Source organism: Dipodomys spectabilis, unplaced genomic scaffold, assembly GCF_019054845.1.
Source record: "Dipodomys spectabilis isolate Male_0828 unplaced genomic scaffold, ASM1905484v1 ptg000312l, whole genome shotgun sequence".
In the NCBI taxonomy this organism is placed as follows: domain Eukaryota; kingdom Metazoa; phylum Chordata; class Mammalia; order Rodentia; family Heteromyidae; genus Dipodomys; species Dipodomys spectabilis.
Genome location: NW_024870989.1, coordinates 6,660,310 through 6,666,961, shown reverse-complemented (window position 1 = coordinate 6,666,961; position 6,652 = coordinate 6,660,310).

The window sequence follows — 6,652 nt, the reverse complement described above, 5'->3', positions numbered from 1 at the left end:
CTGGCAATCAAACTCCAGGCCTGGGTAGCTTACTTCGAAATGCAAACCATTAAAATGACACTGTGAAGATTTCAGTTTGTAACAATGAAAAAAAGAACAAGAAGAAAAGAAAGGGAGGTGTCATTTACTCCTGCCTGTGATCCTAGCTCTTCAGGAGTATGTGAGCTGGAGAATGCCAGTTTGAATTCAGCCGGGACATGAAGCCCACAGCACTCTTATTCGAAGTGATCAAAGGAATAAAAAAACCCATGAGTGGAGCTGTGTCTCAAGGGCAGAGCTCTACCCTTGAGCAAAAAGAGCTCAGGCACAATGCCTAGGCTAATAAAACAACCCCCGGACCTGCCTAAAAACAAATAACAAAAAAATCAAGTGACTCCATGTCTCCCCATGTATGTTGGATCTATTTTTATTGGTGAAAGTCCAGAGTCCCTAAGATGAAAGGCACCCAGCAAGGAAATTTGCTTTGAATAGAATGATTTCATAGCAGAGACAGTGCTTTCAAGACAGTGCATGTTCCGCGGCTCCCCTCACTGTTCCATTGTAGCCTGAGGTTTTCTCGGCACCAGGGACTGCTGAAGGAAGTTTGCCTCATCGTTGGAACAGGCAGACAAAAGGCCTCACTCTTGTACAGTTGTGTAACAAGCAACTCCATCGAGGCCAATTAGTGAGGTGGAGTGTGGGCAGGCTCTGAAGGCCAGGAGAAAAAGGCCTCTTTGTACCCCAAGCTATCTCTTCTCCCTAGTGTTGTTTTGACAGGAAGCCTTCATTTGTGCCACCTCCCATGGCAGGCCAAGTTCCATGCACTCATCCTGTCTTTTTGTTAGACTATGTTCTAGTGTTGAAATAACCTGCTACAATTAATTCAAGGGTCCTTCTGGCAGACAACAAGGGAGGTGAACCTAATAAAATGATTTATTATTTGCAATGGTGTATTCCTAGGTTTCTGGAAGCTTGCTAAATCTAAGCACATGTTTAATATCACAATGCTTCCTGTCATTTAGGGCTGGTGAAGCTCATCAGGTTTTGAAACCTTTGACCTCTCCTAGTTAGACCCTTGGTGGTTAGGTTTCAGGGTTGAACACAGGGTCTGGGTGCTGACCATGAGCTTAGAACAGGAGTTCAGTGATTTAACAGTTGGTTTCACAGCTTCACTTCTGGTATCTGTGTGTGTGTGTGTGTGTGTGTGTGTGTGTGTGCATACACTTGTCCTGAAGCTTGAACTCAAGACCTGAACACTGAACCTGAGTTTCTCTGGTACAAGGATAGCACTCTACCACTTAAGCTACACAGCCACTTCAGACTTTTTTCTAGTGATGTGGTACTAAGGAATCAAACCCAGGGATTCATACATGCAAAGCACTCTACCCCTAAGACACATTGCCAGCCCTCAACTTCAGGTTTATTTCTTTCTTCTCTTGGAAGTTGGAGGAATTGAGGTCTAGGCCTGGGTTCTGTCCTTGAGCTCTTCAGCTAAAGCAAAGTGCTCTATAAGTTGAGCTACAGCACCCCTGTAGGTTTTTGGTAGTTCACTGGATAGAAGCCTTTCAAGGAATTTCCTGTCCAGCCTGGCTTTGGGCTGTGATCATCAGCTCTCAGGCTCCTGAGTAGCGAGGATGACAGGTGCAAGTCACTGGCGTCCAGCTTCCACTTCATGTTTTTAAGTGATGAATAGGAGACAGTAGTCTCTTAGGACCTTTTGTGTATGGGATAGTTTGGAACCCAGATCGTCAGGTCTCAGCTTCCTGAGTAGACAGGATGACAGACCTAAGCTGTCATCCTGTTACCTGGACTGTAACACTCTGTTTAAAAGGGTTTCTTGGCTCCACGTGGTAGGGAGCCAGCCATGAGCCCAACAGGGAAGGGTCAGTGGCTAGGCCCTGAGTTCAAAGTTCATGACCAAGAAAAATAAACCCAAACAATTGTCTGTAGGAGACAACTCACTAGAGTTAGGTACAAACATAATTTTGGCCTTGATATGGGGATATATCTGAGCCTAAAGTTTCTCATCTGCACAATCATCTTACTTGTGGAACTCTTATAAGAACCAGATGAAAAAATGCACCCTGTAAAGACTCAGCAAACAGAACATCATAAAGGACTCATCAAATAGCTGTATCCCACACACGGTTATTAGAATTATACTGCTTTCATCAGTATAACCATTCCTTCAGAATAACATCACAAACCATACAAAGTTCGCATCTAATGATTTTGAGGGGTGGGGTGTTTTTGGAGGAGGTGGAGTCAGCCACAGGGATTCCATTGAAAGCTAGGGGGTACTGTCCTAAGATCTTTTGCTCAAGGCTAGAGCTCTACCACTTTGAGCCACAGATCAGAGTTTTGCTGACTTCCTGCCAGGACTGGATTTTAAACCCATCAGGGTCAGATCTCAGTCCCCACGTATCTTGGATGACAGGGATTAGCAAACCAACGGTATCTGGTTCTGTGGAGCCATTTACCTCTGGCTATGTCAGGTTACATGGCAGCTGTCAGCAACAGACTCCCGGCTTGCTCTGTGATGAGGTATTTGCTTTGCTATCATTATATAGTTGCAGTAAAAAATTCTATCTTTATTTGGTGCCATTCCTGGGTCTTGAGTAGGAGTCTATACACAGTCCCTAAGTTTTTATGCTCAACGCTAGTGCTCAGTCGCTTGAGCAACAGCAAGACTTCTGGATTTTTCTGTGCCCACGGTAGTGAGGAATCTAACCCAGGGCTTGTTCATACTAGGCGAGCACTCTACCACTGAGCCCCAGTAGTGACAAGTGTATAAACAGTAAAATGTGTAGATTTGTAGATAGATAGACAGACAGACAGACAGACAGACAGACAGACAGACAGACAGACAGACAGATAGATAGATAGATAGATAGATAGATAGATAGATAGATAGATAGATAGATAGATAGATAGATAGATAGATGGATAGATAGATGGATGGATAGATAGATGGATGGATAGATAGATGGATGGATAGGGGTAGATGCATAACACAAGAGACACACGTCTGTATACTATGAAATTTCATATATGATATTTCTACCGATTATTGGCAATTAAATTATTCCTTCCTTTTTTAAGTATCATGATTGAATACATAATAAATTATTAATTGAAAATTCGTCAATGTAGTATAATTGTTATGTATAATTTTATAACATAATCATACACTAATTACTATTTTAATTGTTACTTTTATAACATTCCTTTTATATGGCTGTATATGGGAAAGGATTTCTTAGAATCTCCACCATTCATTAGTGACAATCCCAAGACCTAAGTTGCCAGTTTCAGCTATCGCTTCCTTAGTAGCCCACCAAACATCAGCAATGCAGAGACATGTACACTTTCTGGGCTTTGTCATTTATACTCAGGATGGTCACAATAAAAAGGAAAAAAAAGTAAAAACCATCTTCTTGAACTTGTCAGTTTTATGCTTTTCATTTTTATTTTTTTTGCCAGCCCCAAGATTTGAACTCGGATCCTAGGATCCAAGGCTCGGCTGTGGCAGAGATGCCAAGAAATGAGCAAGCCTTGTGCTTGGCTAATAATAAGAATAAGGCCATGGTTTGGAACTTGCACCATTGTTCTGGCAGGCCTTGTATTTGAACTCAGGGTCTGGATAACTCTATGGCAATGTGGGTGAAGGGGAAAGGCTCACTGTCCTTGAAGACAAGAAATTTAAACCAGTTCCCAGGGCCTGAATTGAAACCACAACGATGGAAAAAGCAATATTAATATATGATATCTATTTACATACATGGGTTTACTGCTTATGATGTTTATTACCCTTATTTATTTAGTATTATTACAAATACAACATTGCTTTTATTACATCATATCACATAGGATATATTTGCATATGGATTATGCATCATACTGAGACCTAGGCCTTTCACAGAGAATGAAAAATCATGTGTCAAAACTGGCTTCGTACTCCACGAATAAATTTTTGGCGACTCTGGGATTTCAATTAATAGCCTACAATGGCCAATCCATAAATGGGGTCACAGTCTTAGAACATCAGCCTCCAGCATAGTGAGCTGCCAGGAAGTTCTGAGGACCTGTGATCAAGCCACAGGAGTGCCCCATATAGATAGATAGATAGATAGATAGATAGATAGATAGATAGATAGATAGATAGATAGATAGATAGATAGATAGATGTATATATATATGTGAATATGGAGAGAAAGGGAATGTGAGGCTATTACATTATATACATATATTACCAATTTTACTAGTTATTAAATTATACCTTCATTTAATGAATTATCAAGGTTGAATACTTATAAAATCATTAATTAAAAATTAGTCAATATCCTTCCATTAGGAGAATCATACCATGGTGCTAGAATGGAAGACATAAATCCAATAATTATTCTGTGGCATTCTAAAATAAAATCATGGATTAACTGCAAATTTAATTATTACTTTTATAACATTCCATTAGCATTCACATAAATAGGAATGAGTTTGTCAGAATCTCCATCCATTTGTGGGTGTCTGTCCTGGCATTCGAACTCCAGGACTGGGTAGTTTACTTTGAATTCAAACCATTGGAATGAGACCGTGAAGATTTCAGATTGTTATGAATACAAAAAAGAACAACAAGAAGAAAAGAAACCCAGGAGCCAGGGGCTCCTCCTATAATCCTACCTCCTCAGGAGACTGAGATAGAGATCATGGGTAAAGCCAGGTTAGAGGAGGAAAGTTATTGATGAACTACCAAAAGCCAGAAATGGAGCTGTGGCTCAAGTGGTTGAGTGCTAGCCTTGAGATAAGAAGTTAAGAGACCAGAGTCCAGACACTGAGTTCAGGATCAAATACTGGCACAGAAAAAAAATAAAGAAAAGCTTTCAGGAGCTCCTAGTCCACTGTGGTAAAAGGTCAGATTAGCCGGGCCACTTGATCTGCCTTGAGAGTTTACTGTGACTATGCCTCAGGACTGCCCCCAGTTCTAGTTCGGCTCAGCTCATCATTACCACCATCCAGTGTGTGTGTGTGTGTGTGTGTGTGTGTGTGTGTGTGTGTGTGTGTGTGTGCGCGCGCGCGCATGTGGGCTTACGGATCTTAGTACTAGGGCTTGAACTCAGGGCCTGGTCTCTGTCCCTCACTTTTTTTCATTCAGTCTAGTACTCTACCACTTGAGCCACAGTTTTTCTTCCAGCCTTCTTGTGGTTATTTGCAGAAGAGAATCTCACAGACTTTTCTAGCTGGGCTGATTCTGAATGGCAATCCTCAGATCTCAGCTTCCTAAGGAGCTAGGAATATGAGAGCATGAACTATTAGCATCTGGTCACACTTTCCTTCTTGGCTAACACAGACTACCTCTCTCCCAGCCGAGCATCCATCTACCCCTCCAACCCCAGGCTTCAGACGAAATATAACCTCCTTTCCTGAGGATAAAGAAATGGGATCACGTTTGAGCTTTATGTTCTCCACAAAATCAAGGCCTAGTCAGAGCTTATGTGGAGGTCATAGATCTAGGCAAGAGCAAGTAGACAGCTGTTAGAACAGATGAGAGAATGAAAAGACATCCTTGCAGCTGGATGCCAGTAGCTCATGCCTATAATCCTAGCTACTCAAAGTTGAGACCTGAGGATCAATGAAGATTCAAAGCTAGCCTGGGCAGACTCTTATCTTCAATGAATCACCAAAAAGATGGGAAGCAGAGCTACTGTATTTCAAGTGTTACAGCACCAACCATGTGCAAACAAGCTAAAGGATACCACCTAGTCTCTGAGTTCAAGCCCTAGTACACACATACACACACACACACACACACACACACACACACACACACACACACACACACACACACACACACATCTTTAGCAGATGCCAGTGGCTCATACCAGCAATCCTAGCTACTCAAGAGGCTGAGATCTTAGGATGGCAACTTGAAGCCAGCACAGGCAGGAAAGTATGTGAGACACTTCTGTCTACTAAACTACTAAAAAAGATGAAAAATAAGCTATGGTTCAAGTGTTAGATTTGAGCAAAGGAATCTCAGGGACAGTGGAAGCTCTTAATTCCAGCTCTAAGATTTTTTTAAAGACAACCCCACAGTAATCAGGCCATAAATACAGATTTTGGTCATCCTAGATCTCACTTCTGCTCCAGCCACTTTCACAGCACAAGTGGCTGGTGTGTGGCCAGCCACAAAGAAGTAAACTTACACAAAGGGGACATAGCCAGGTCAAGGCTAATGCCCCAGAACATTGAAGTACTGGCCATACCATTCTCTCATCCCCCAGTTCCCTGGCCCTGGAATCTAAAGTGTGTGCCTCTGTATTGTGGGCATCTGGAATTGTCTGGAAGGACCTAGGGACCGGTGATATATCACACTCCATGAGAGGGCACACGAGGCCCAGGCAGTTTGGGGGCAACAAATTGGGTCATTTCTTTGTGTGGGCTTGAACTGAGGATGTGGGAGCTGTCTCTCTGGGTTTTCATGCTCAAGGCTGGTGGAGCCACAGCTCCACCTCTAATGTTTTGATGGTTCTATGGAGAATAAAATCTCACTGGCTTTCCAGCTTATTGATGGCTTCAATCTATCTTTGATCCTCAGAACTTTGCCTCCCGAGTACCCAGGATGTCACGAGTGAGCCTGAACCAGAAGTGACAGGCATCAGAGCCTTCCCTTTGA